General features: G+C 33.9%; 1 protein-coding gene across 1 annotated transcript in view; it reads left to right on the top strand.

Annotated features, from left to right (window-relative positions):
* Window positions 1-13,977, top strand: part of LOC126781287 (uncharacterized) — a 68,970-nt gene that overhangs the window by 33,843 nt on the left and 21,150 nt on the right. The gene's annotated exons all lie outside the window — the stretch shown is intronic.

Here is a 13,977-nt window from a genome sequence, read left to right as displayed (position 1 = left end):
CTATGAATATCTTGTAAGATAAAGATGTACAATTACTACATATATTAGTTGCTTTTTAACAACATTAGGAACTTATAAGTTAAAACATTTGAACATAATACGTTTCATCTGCTTGAATACATTTTAATGTTGTAAATTGTAATAAATGCAATAGTGAGTTTGTTTGTTACGCTTACATGGCTTAACTATTCAACCGATATTCATGAAATTTTACATACACGATGTCAGAGGTGTTTTAAAGCACATGTAGTACCAAACACGTTCTCCCTCTCAAAATAATGAAACCGAAAAAGGAACCCATTGGAGGACAATGACTTTTGCCCGAATTAACCATATGCTTAAAATAATTTTGGTACATTAACCCATATTAAATATGCCAGTAGGGCATTGACCAAAAGAAAACACGAGATGAAATTCGGTTCCGAGATCGAAGTAGGCGTTATTCTTTGTTTGCCAGTTCGAGACAAAACGGTATTGTTTATATAGAAATATTATGTTCCGTTTCTCTTACGGATTGGAAAATAGGTTTTCTTAATATCAGACTTATTGTTAATATCGCGACCTCGATCATCGGTCATCATTGATCGTGGACTCGTTGGTCTAATGCTAGCTTATAGAGCTACTGATCTCAAGGTCCTGGTTAATATAAACCAGGTCCCGCCCAAAGGGATTTATTTGTGTTTTTCTATCAAGAAAGTCTCAGGAGTCAGGAGCTAAGAAGTTGCAAGTACTGCCGCACCTCGGAAAGCACGTACTTTGATTCAACGCTTGAAAGTTCCAATGTCGTGTCGAATTACTGTCAGTGTACTATAAGATTGAGTAATGCAGACTGCAACTGTGTTCGGGCACACATTTGTGCTTTATAATGTCTCCTGCCCAATGAGATAAATCCCCATTGAGAGTGATCACAGTGGGGAATCAGTGTGGAATAGGTTATTTATGTTCGCATGTATTTTAATCTGTTCTTGAACGATTTGTTTGATTTTAAAATTGACCTCCATTTTGTCATCCTTATCAATTGTGCTGTCATATTAAAGTTATTTCTGTTCTCTTATACAATATTTATATATGCTCGATAAATATTATTCGGGAAGTAGTAAGTTCATCATCATCGTGAACAGGACGCGTTGCAATCACGACACCGCGGCGTCGTCGTCTTGTCGACCATTACACGATAAATAAACGTGAGTGAAACCGATATAGTTAGCTTACTTATTGCTGATAAACCTTTAGCAGAAAACTATAATCTGCTTAGAAGCAGTGATTTATAAGTATTATTTATATATACAGAATTTAAATATAAATATTTCTATATAAAAACTTTAAAATTACATTTGAATAGTCAGAACACATAACTGTAGAAACCACAACTGTTAAAAGTTGAAGTTATTACAAAGCAGCTTATGTTTTATCGATGCTAGTGTGTAATGCCCCTTGTATTGTCCAAAATTAAACATGTAAATTTCAGACGAGCGAACGTTTACTCACGCATTATAATGAGTCACAAAGTAAGTATTATTATACATTTTGATTTTCTTCGGATCGACAAAAGATATATTTTAGAAACAAGTAGCATTGTTCCCGCACAGTCACTGAGTAAGTCAGAGTCCAGTTCGAGTCATTGTGTAAAGTTGTATTTGCTTGAAGTCTTGAAATATTTAATGAGCTCTGTACTGCTTGTGTTGATCTATATAGTATATGTAGAATATAGTTTATATATATTTATGTAAAACTATTTTCTGCCCGCGGTATATAGTCTGGGTTTTAGGTAATCTATGTATGTACGTTTTCTGTACCCTTCATGACGTGTATGCAAAATTTCATGATGATCGGTTGCGTAGTGAAGTTGTGAAAGCTAAACATACAAACAAAATTTCGCATTTATAATATTAATAAGGATCTTATATATTCGGATAGACTTGTAGGTATACATTTTAATCGCTATGCGTTGCACTCGATTTCAAAAGCGGAGAAGAATCGTCAAGAAACTCAGTAGTTACTCTTTTTTTAATGTCCTCCAGATCGATTTCGGCCACGGCGGCCAATCTCAAGAGAGATATTATAACTACGCTGAAGATATTATAGCGCACAAGTGTGAACGCTCTCTATTCCCTAATTTTTCTCCTAATTCTCCTCTCATAATTAGATGGGACGGCAATCCGACACGTCCGGAAAGGGTTCAGGCGCAGGACCAACGGCTTTACGTGCTTTTGCGTGCGTGGAAGTGTATACACTCCCGTGCCTCGGGCACACTTCACTTGTATACACTTCCAACTTTCAGACTCCGGGCTTTCAGACTTCTCAGTAGCAGAGAATTTTCTGACAGAAAAACTTAATAACTTTTTATTGGCCCTACCTGGGAATTGAACCCAGGACCTCCGGGTCTGCGGCCTTACATCAAGCCACTAGACCAACGAGGCAGTCAACTCTTTTTTTTAATGTAACGGTAAAGATCGTTTTCTATAAATTACAATTCATTTAATGCTTTGTCATTTGCTGATCTTAAACGGCTTTATCTTCAAATGTTATTTAAGTGAGTATTAGTGATAGAACGCCGTGTCATATTCTTTCGAATGTGAAATGAGATTGAAATAAAAAAATAGTAAATTATGATACTAATAATAAAGGAAATGGCCCAGTGGTTAGAACGCGGAATCTTGGATGTTTTGTTTTCTTGGATTGTTTGGACGTTGGAATCTTAACGGGTCACCACTGATTTTCATGTGCTTAATTTGTGTTTATAATTCATCTCGCGCTTGACGGTTAAGGAAAATATTGAGGAGACCTGCATGTGTCTAATTTCACTGAAATTCTGCCACATGTGTTTCATTTCACCAACCTGCATTGAAGCAGCGTGTTCCAAACTTTCTCAAAAAAAAGGAGAGGAAGCTTTAGCCCAGCAGTAGGACATTAACAGGCTGTTTCTGACAATAATAATGTAATAATTGTTTTTACAGAGTTTGTTTTATCATAATCAGCATTACTAGCGTTATTAACTCAAGCAACGCGGACCGCTGTGTACATTTCCTTAGATGTTGATCTCTTTATCATAATTATCATTTCGTAACGTATGTAATTGTTCTTTATTTAACGTTTTACGTATAAAATACATTTATTTGTGACCTATAACTTATTTCGTGTTGAATTAAAAGGAATTTCAATAAATAAATCAAAACCACGCTGCGAACAAACGGCAACACATTTTTTGTTGCGATTCGTAGGTTGAGTGAGTCAGTGTAATTATACAAAGAGGGCTACTATAACATCTTAAATGCCATACAAGGTGGTGTATTTACACTAGCGAGACTATTTACTATAGTGATATTGTGTATGAACATATTTTCTTCTTTACACAGGCGCATTTACATATCTGCATTATCGATACTAAAAAAATAGGTTCAAATATTGTTATTTTATTTGATTATATCTAATTATTATTATTGTTTACTTTAATGTAGCAATCAAGATATCAGGTAATATAATTATGAAGAAGTATTATCAGTGTCAAGTGAACTAAATGTAATTTATACTTATGACTTAATATTTTATCATTTTGATACGCAAATAATATGTTTTTTTGGTCATCGTTGTGCGATGTTGTCATAAAAACGTACAGATATTTTTACCGTTTTATTTTTCGTCCCGTAACCAAAGCTTAGAACCCTATTACTAAAGCTACACGGTCTGTGTATCTTTTTGTCTGATAGCTGTTTTTTTTATATCGTTTCAGCTGGCTTTGAAATTTCACGGGATTCTTGAAACTATGGCTCTCGTGACAAACTGTAATAACAATAAAAAAGTTCAATCCCAATAGCTAATCTACATCTGATATTGATTATCTATCTACATCTCTTGGTTCACGAGTCTGACTCGCACTTGGCCCTTTTTATTATGAATGCTACTTTATAACTTTATATTATTATATAGAAGACTAGTAGCGCTTTACCGGCGGCTGTGGCCGCCTCTTAATACAAAATAGTTGAAAACCAATTTCCATAGCTTTTTCTTCAAAAATAACCTTAAGGGTTATATTTTTAAAAATATTTCTTTAGTGCAAAACCTTCTGTGTTGATATTTCAGTATCAGTCAGAAATTCTTGTAATTAAATTAAAGGAATTTAAAAATACAAATACTAAAATAAGTATAAAAGTCTATCTAACAAGTTAAACAATTGAGAGATCTGTGACGCTAATGTACTGTACCATTACTTCAATACATGTTTAAATAAAAAATAAAATAAACGAAAAGCACAATTAATGACAGAAACGCGTATAAAGCATCGAACCAAATCCAGTTTAAACGCACAAAAGTTTTGTAACTGTATTATGTCTAGAATCACCTAGCCTAGATAGTCTCTGAGGCGCAAAACGACGTCTCTTGTTCGCGACATTTACCTAGCCGGTATGCGACATCACTAAATGTCATCTCAATTAGTCTATCACTTTGCTGTGATATCTTCGCGAGATCCTCATTAGACGCTTGATTGTAGTTTACATGAGCATCTAATGTATTTTATAGTATTTCTCTTTGTAATTTTTGGAGGGGATTTTTTTAATCTGGATTCTGTTATTGTGATTGAATATGAACTGAACCGATTTTGATAAAATTTGGTATGAACTAAGCTCGAGCTAAGGACGGACTTTTTTCATCCGCTCTTGTCCCTCAAACGACCTCGACCTTCGAGTTTTATTTTAATTAAAAATTATAAGATAACGGATTGTCGCAGTAGTGACTGTTACCAGGTTCGCAGGCCGAAGATGTTTTTTCTTTTACCCACTGTTACATTTCTTGATTATCGTTGAGTTTAAAGCTTCTATTATATTGAATAAATAATTTTACATCAACTATGACTGCAAGTGTTGGCGATGTGCCTTGCAAGTTATTGAACTTACAACGAAAGCATTTCTTGTGATGGCCGTTGAGGCAAAACCGTTAATACACTCGACCACGTGTAACTGACCATTTGAAAACTGTTTTCTTATGTAGTGTTTTTAGTAAGTAAAGCTTTCTGATTCAACTTTCATCTATTATTTTTTATTTCGAAATACAATATATCCAATAATAACTTAATAATTCTAAAAAATAATGATGATTAATCAGTAAAGATATGATGAATATTATAATATAAATAATAAAATGCCAAGTCGATAGCCGATACTTTGAAATAGCTAAGCTTCGTATTACTGCGGCGACCGCAAGTAATATGTCATGGTCCGTATTATGTAGGTAATAAAGCTCAGTTCGTCTGCGAGGTCTCGAGGTCGCGTGACCTCGCTTACATAAACTATTGTTTCAATTTTCAGCAACACGGACGTATCCAATCGACAGACAGACATTGACGGAATCGAAAGATGATACGGTTATATGAAAATCTGGCAGCAAAAAAAAGGCAGAAAAAATATAGGTTGTTTGGCCATTGTAAAGTGTATATGTAAAAGCGGCTTCCAATTTGGTGGCATAACCGTGCCGCGTTTCTTCTTATTATTATTATTAAAAGGTGGTCTTGCTAATGAGCCAATTATGAAATGGTAAGTAATAATGCCCATAGATATTGACAGTGTAAGAAATCTTAATTAATTATTCTATAAGCCACTAATCGCCCGTCGTACAGTTGGTTGCTTCCCAAATTACACTGGCTCGGAACGGAAATTGTTAATTATTTAATTCATAAGTACTAAATGCTAATCGAGTAGATTTCACTTTCGACTTGTGACGGGCAGTGACGTTTGAATACACTGTGACGTCAAAGTTAGATTTATAAGTTTGTCTTATCGACATTTTATCACACGACCTGCTTGTCAACAGTCTTTGACCCGCTACAAAATTCTGAATGTACCGAACATTCTTCGCTGCGCCAATTGGGAATTTTTAGTTAATTGTAATTTTTTTTATCTTAAATGCACTCAGCGTTTATTCTTTTCAAAAAAAGAATTGTATGTTGAAAATATTTATAGAATTCTTTTATTTTTAGCCTTACAATAATTGTCGATATAGGTCGATATAGTCTTAAGTAATCCTAATCGACTCTTCTTGTATTGGTTTTGTTCGTAATGTTTATCCATTACTGGGCACCCAGTGGCGTACACATTCTACATTAAAGTGGAAACATTTTACCAAATCAACCTGCTTTATATTTGATCGATATAATGATCGCGAATTTTCCACAAAACTGACGAAAATTATACAATCCACCTTCAAAATTAAGCCACAGTTTGCCGATTTTTAACAATTGCGTCTAACAAAATTAATGACTTATCCAGGTAATCAGCCAAAAAATTAGTATATTAAATATATAAACAAATAATTTAGCTTTTAAACTAAATAGTTTTTTTAACTTTTATTATAGTAATTATTTAAAACTTACGAACATTTGTTTGTTGTGTGATTGTAAAAATAAATTATTCTTACCTACGGATTGCTCTACATGTGTGTGTGTGTTGTTAAAGTAACGCTTGTCGTGGATTCATAATAATAATAATAATAATATCCTGGGACTTTATTCACACACGGCCATCTGATCCCAAATTAAGCAGAGCTTGTGCCATGGAAACCAGACAACTGATATGTTACATATACTACTTTTCTTTTGTAAATACATACTTATATAGATAATTACACCCAGACTCAGGACAAACAGATATGTTCATGCACACAAATGTCTGTCCTGGGTGGGAATCGAACCCACAACCTTCGGCGTGAAAGGCAGGTACCAACCATGCCAAACAGCTCGTCAAATTCATTGTCCTGATATAGGTCTATCTTATAATAAATGTCATTCGTGATCGCATGGACGCTTAGTTAGAATTAGTGGCGATTTCAAATGTAAGTGATGGCGTGTTGCAATTTTCATACATTTTTTTAGTATATGTTAAATTTTCATTAGGAATTTGTTGTGCTAGAATGGACAGTTTGATTCGTATATAATTGTATTCGTTAGGATGTATATTTGTGAATTCCTTTCTTCTCTACGTCATAAATGCAAGTGATAAAATCGACTTCAGTTCAATTTTATTAGTTTTTATGACTATAATTGTATATTATTAATGAATTAACAATTCGTGTAATTTTATGGGTGATAAAATGTAATGAGTTATTTGTCGGACTTGTGTATTGGAGTGGGGATGGGAGTACTCGCTTAAACCATACTAATTGGGAAGTTATTGTTATTGGTATAGATGTTACGTCTCGACCGTCTAACCTCATTCGTTTGCATTGCGAACAGGTGTTACTTTTATATTGACATTAAATCTTCATTGATAAATCCTTACTAGTAGTGTTATAAATGCGAAAGTCAAGTTGTTTGTTTGCTACGCTTTAACCTCTTAACTACTCAATTGATAATGATGAAATTACGTACAGACACTCCTAGCACTTCACCTCATACGCGGGCGAAACCGCAGGCGGGAACTAGTTATCCCTACGCCTCTTTGAGTAAAGTTTGTTATTATTTTATTATTGATTCTATTTAAGTCCCTCGGGTCGTCCCCTGATATTTAATTTTTTTTGATATCCTGGGACATCATTCACACACGCCTACTTTTCTTTTGTAAATACATACTTATATAGATAATTACACCCAGACTCAGGACAAACAGACATGTTTGTACACACAAATGTCTGTCCTGGGTGAGAATCGAACCCACAACCTTCGGCGTGAAAGGCAAGCTACCAACCACGCCAACTGGCCCGTTATTGTTGACAGTAAACACACCATGTTACGTCCAGATCAATCTCATACCATTTTCCCTGTTCTCGAATAAAATGTTGAATCAAGACGTTACATGGTCGTATATTATATACAATACACTAACAGACGCATTCGTATAAATGCGAAGAGGTCAGATAAGCTTCGCTAACGTAGCCCCGATCGTTCTCGAGACGAATCGAAAGCGATTGCATCTTTCCGGCATCGTGTGAACTGCGCCCGAGTGTGATGTAATGCGAATTTAATATATGATTCGATTCATTGGATTAATTGGTAATTGATATTATTTTATTCGTATCCCTTTTGTTTATAGACACATGTATTTTTTTTATCATAATTATGAGGGAGACAGAGTATCTTGATCCGTTACTATTATAACGTGAAGTGTTATCGATACTAAAATCAAATGATTGGAAGAGTTTTATTTAAATACTTAGTTTATCTGTACGCATACTACGTTCAAACCACTCACAGCGTGCCAACTACCTAGCTAAGAGTTATTTATACAGAAAAAATTAAAGACTATATCCTGGATTTGAACCCTGAGTCTTGGTATTTGCAGCTTTATAAGCTAGTTACTTGAATAACGAGGCGAGCATTTCATTACTTATATACAATATATATAACTAGCTTACAATTTACTGCAACAAATAACTCCCCAAGGAGTTATTATTTCAGGAAATGATTTTCCATAAATGAAAATACTCATCTACATGACTTAGAGAAGCTGTGTTCGAAGCAATCTTAAGTAAATAAAAATAAACGTTCACGAATACGACAGTACAATACATAGTAACTCTTGGCTTAGCGACAGACACTCGACATTTTATAAATAGGCGTTCCGCGTTTGATTATAATTTGCGTATCATTGCTATTTGCCACTACGTGTTTACCCGCCCACGGAAATCGCTACGGAACCACTGAACTGCTAAAATAACTCGTTCCACGTTAACCCGTCACGACGTGTGGTCGCGGACTTAGGGCTAACACTTGTCGTAATACCATCGAAATCTCGCGGCTTCGTTTGCATGGAGTTAGCTCGGCTCTGCATACTGTTATTAACATTACGGTATCATTTTATTTTTACTCAAGGATTCATGTTAACTCTATTATAAATTATTTCTTGGTATTTACCAAGATATGGTACCAGTCTGTAAATGTCCCAGTGGGCTAAGGTCTTTATTGAGGAGATCGTTTGGAGCTCATCCCACCAAGGTGCTCTAATGCGGGTTGATTTATACGTATGTGGTTTATTTTGTATGGATACATACAGGATTCTTCAAAATTTTTTCCTTGCACACAAATCAAGATCATGAAAATTCAGTGCTATTTACCTGAGTTTTGAACTCGCATTCATCGGTTAAGATTCTCGTGTTCAAACCTCTGAGCGTTCTGTTCAGCTCAGTTGTTAGATAGCAAAAACTTAAATCTATTGTCTGATTGTTATTTATTATTATTATTTGTGTCAAATACCGGTACAAGAATCTCAATAATTTCAAGTGAACTCAAAACATCGTCACGAATGTTTCTTTGTGATCACGAAATCTAATATTTAAGTCAAATTAAGACGATTAATTATTCAAATTATTGCGATTTGTTTATAAAATCGTTGACAGATGAAATAAAGTGAGGACCAGATATGCGGTTGACTGTCGTTCTGTCTTTTTTTATCATCTCAATCGATAATTTCGTTTAAAACAAATTGGACATATTTTTCAAATGTGACGCATTTCAACCACTATTCTATATACATATGTTGTTAGCATAAGGGTTTATTATATGATCATGGTTTGTTAAACGAACTTACTTATTTGCTATAACGAAAAAAATATTTGCCAATTTTAGGGCAATTTGATTCATTGTAATTATGATATGATATGTGGGAATGTTTGAACATAGTCTTCGAGATGAATTCAAATTCATTCAGTTCAGTTAATCGATAAATGTCAATTGAATCGAGTGAAAATTAGTTAAGTATTAAGATTTTTTTATTGTCAATAAAATTGACAACCCTGTGTGTTACGTAAAATACAAGCCTCGGCCAGGGAGTGTTTTAGTGTTACAGTTATAGGCGACGCAGGTTGTGCTGACCGACCGTAATGATAAATCATTTGCAGGCTTTCATAGCTGTAGGAAATGATATATTGAGAGTCATATCGATTGTTTTTCAATAATATTTAGTCAACGATTTGTTAACCGACAACGGGCGCTTTCTTTTGCGCTTGATTTATTTGTATGTCCGCGAATTGTGCTAATTGTTTATTGGTTTGTAATGAACGCTTGCAAGCTGTCCGTTGTTATCGACTTTTCGGTTTCGTTTATATCAGTTATCGAGGAATCTTCGACATGGTGAAGAATGTGCGGGATGATTTTCGTTTCCCTTACCATATAGCGGACGGGTCGAAATATCTTCGCTGTAATATAAATATATAACCGATAAAACTTATCTAGTAAATACAAATGCATTTTTATACGTAGCGTGTCCACCGTATAAATAACCCGGCTGTCACGCCATAACGTTTTTAACGACTTAAACTAATGTTTTTATAAGCGTTATTTTAATAGCGTTAATGAAAACTATTAATTATTCATTATAATTTAAATATTTTATTTATTTAATTCGTATAATTCAAATACTGATTAAATTTTAATGCGTGCGGATAAGTTATCGTTCAAACTTGTAGTTCTGACTTGTAATTCATTTGATTTGACTTTTATTCTATTTTCGAAAGGACTACTAGTAAGGTTACTTATACGTAATATGATCGCGGAGTTTAGAAGTTGGTAGTCATCAGACTTAAGTGTTAGACTAGAGAGTGCCTCTGTGCTCACATATTTGTGCACTATAATCTCTCCTGGGAAGTTATCTCCGCCGTCCGCTAGGTCAGGAAGACATCGTTATTTTGAACGAACTAGTTCAAGACATCAAGAAAAAATCGCTTATACGATTTGACAATTTGAATATTACTATTGTCCGCCCAATGATCGACATACGACATTTCATCAACATAAGCATTTCTGACAAACATACGAGTATATTGAATTTGCATCGATGACGTCAATAACTACCAAACATTAAGAAAATCTTTTGTCTTTGTCTATTTAAACATACATATATTATAATAGTTCATACGAACCGTACACGTTTCCCTTCTCACACTCTGTTTCAATAGCAGTCTCGAATTATTGTTTTAATAATTTCGAATTTAACACGATAGTTTCTATTTTCATAAAGCACCGATTGTCATATATAATGGCGTATTATTTAAATCATCGTAAGCATTGAATTATCCGCCTGACTATCGGTCATGGTACATTGATTTTGCAATTATTCAACGTCCGACCGGAGGCTTCGTTCGATTTATAAAAATTGTATATACAGGCTATATCGTTCTTGGATAGGACTCCACTTGGTATTGTTATGTTAAATGGATTAGAAATGACCTTTGGGTGAAGTTGAAAAGCGTGTTTATGTGAAAGTTTCGTTTTAATTGTCTGTTTTATTGTTTCTCGTTTGTCACCACAAATGATAATTATATTTTATTTTATAAGAATTATCAAATATTAAAACAAAGTGGAATTCAAAACGCATAATTGGCAATTTCAAATGGCACAATTTTTAATGCGGTTGATATGTTCGATAGATTCATGTTACGTTCTCGTTTATCACCATAAAATTTTAATTTATTAGAATCATAAAATATTGAGAAAGTGGGATCGGTTACAGCGCTCCCTTCAAATGTCGCTAAAATTAATGTAAAATCGGTCGAGCAATTACGCTGGTAGTCGGAGGGACTGCAGAGCGCATGACATAATTTCTAATGCGGTTTATATATTCATTTTTAAATGACAGTGACATATTAACTGTTTTTAAATTGTGTTAAAGATTTATGCTTTAGATAAAATTATTATGAGTAATTTTTATTTACTTTTTAAAACTGTATACTATGCAAACAATCAACTAAGACGAGCCGGTTGGCGTGGTTGGTAGATACTTGCCTTTCACGCCGAAGGTTGTGGGTTCGAATACCACCCAGGATAGACGTTTGTGTGCATGGACATGTCTGTTTGTCCTGAGTCTGGGTGTAATTATCTATATAAGTTTGTATTTACAAAAAGAAAAGTAGTATATGTAGTATATCAGTTGTCTGGTTTCCAAATCACAAGCTTTGTACAAGCTTAATGTGGGCGGAGATGGCCGTGAGTGAAAAATATCCCAGGATATTATTATTATTAACTTTAAAGGCAATTACATTAATAACCAAGATGGCCTAGTGGATACATCTCGTACTTGACGGTGAAGGAAAACATCGTGAGGAAACCTACATGTGCCTAATTTCATTGAAATTCTGCCACATGTGTATTCCAACAACCCGCATTGGATTCCAACAACCAGCGTGGTGGAATAAGCTCCAAACCTTCTCCTCAAACGGGAGAGGAGGCCTTAGCCCAGCAGTGGGACATTAAGAAGCTGTTACTGTATGTAAGTATATATTGAATCAAATCGAAACATACTTTATTCGAGTAGATTCTTGCGAGCTCTTTTGATCGTAATTTTACAAGATTAAATTAAATTTAAATCTGCAATAAACTCTGTAATTATTCTTTATCGACATTCAAGCTACAAGTTATAGCTGAAATTGATTATACCTGTCTGTCTCATATACATAAAACAGTTTACGAGTGCATTTATATCCGTTTCTTACTGACGTTATATAGTATATAACCGTCCTTTATTAAAGGACAATTTAAATAAATAAAACATTATATTTTTTATATAGAATTTGTAGTTTATTAGAAAATTCGTATATAATAAACACAAACGAATCAACTTCTTGATATTACCTAGTATATATGTGAGTAACATATTAAAAAATTTAATATTGCAAGATGTCAGCCTGTTTATCTCGAGTCCGAGTGCTCTGTCAATTAATCTATGAGTCTGAATGGTCGCATTGTGTGTGATCGCAGCTGTTAGTGTGGGCTCGCGCCACACGCGGATATCTAGGGGAACGACAAATACAAGACCAAATAATAACACATACAATCAAAGGCCTTTGACTACTTGTAAGATTTCAAACCAGTTGGGGTAAGCAGCAACCATTCAACATTATTACCGCCAAAGATCAAAGGTTTAAAGGGTGATTGAACCAGTCTAAAGTACAGATATAAAAGATGTAACGTCTTCATCACATGCTTGATGGCTCATTTACGACATATAACCAATTTGCAAGTTATCATAATAAGTTGTTTTAATTTAAACCAGTTAAGCATTCTTCTACGGAATATAAAAAAATTTCTCTACCGAAAGAGAGATGGTACTGTTTGTTTGGTATAAATTTTATAGATATGTAATTACCTTTAAGCTCATTTTAGTAAACTATGAGTATTACAAATTAAACAATAACGTACATTCTAAATTATGAAATAATTAAATACACACTTCTCATATATTTTTTTTAATGTAAAAATAACATCAACGAACCTGTCCTAGTGCTGTTTGCAGTTAAAACCGTACGGATCTTGGAATAATAGTATCTAACAGCTAAAAGATATAGCACCTTGTGTTGTTGCCTCTGGTGACCAGAGAGCTGGCACATTTTTCTTCCAGTCCATGCGGTCATGATTTGTACGGAAGCTATTTTTATTTTTGATCTATATTTAAGTCCGCTACGACAATAAATATATAAATTATAAAACCTTAAAAAGTCACCAGAATTGAAAAAAAAATTTAACCATGATATAATCGTTGTCCCAATGATGATGATTATGATACTGATCAAAGGATATTTAAGTCAAGCTTTTGAAAAACTCGAATGTACTTAGTATTTAAAAATTAAGAAGGACCATCGTCGTATTTATGGTTTTACTTTCTTTTCTGTAAATAGTTTGTTGACCCATGCAATATAATCAACGATAACTTTTATCTAAGAACACTTGTGTTGTGTCTCGGATTTCTCGCGGTAACCTGTTTCCGAGTTTAAAAAAAACCTTGACCCTGCGTTACAAGTTCAACTGTAATTGTACTGAAGGAAAGTTCAATTTTAACTGTTCCTAGACTTTCGGAAAATAATTTCGCTCTCAATCAGGGCTACCAACTTACTAATACAGCTGTCAATGAAATCATTAATACATAAAATTAATTAAAAAAAAATTACATCATATAACATATTAAAAAGTTATTATTTTTAAATTATCATTAGACAGAATGAGAACAAACATAAAGTATACTTTAATTCGACTTTTAAAACTACAATTCACAATTATTATCT

Source organism: Nymphalis io, chromosome 3, assembly GCF_905147045.1.
Source record: "Nymphalis io chromosome 3, ilAglIoxx1.1, whole genome shotgun sequence".
Lineage (NCBI taxonomy): Eukaryota > Metazoa > Arthropoda > Insecta > Lepidoptera > Nymphalidae > Nymphalis > Nymphalis io.
The sequence above is the reverse complement of the archived record's forward strand: the minus strand, read 5'-3'. Positions and strand labels throughout refer to the sequence as shown.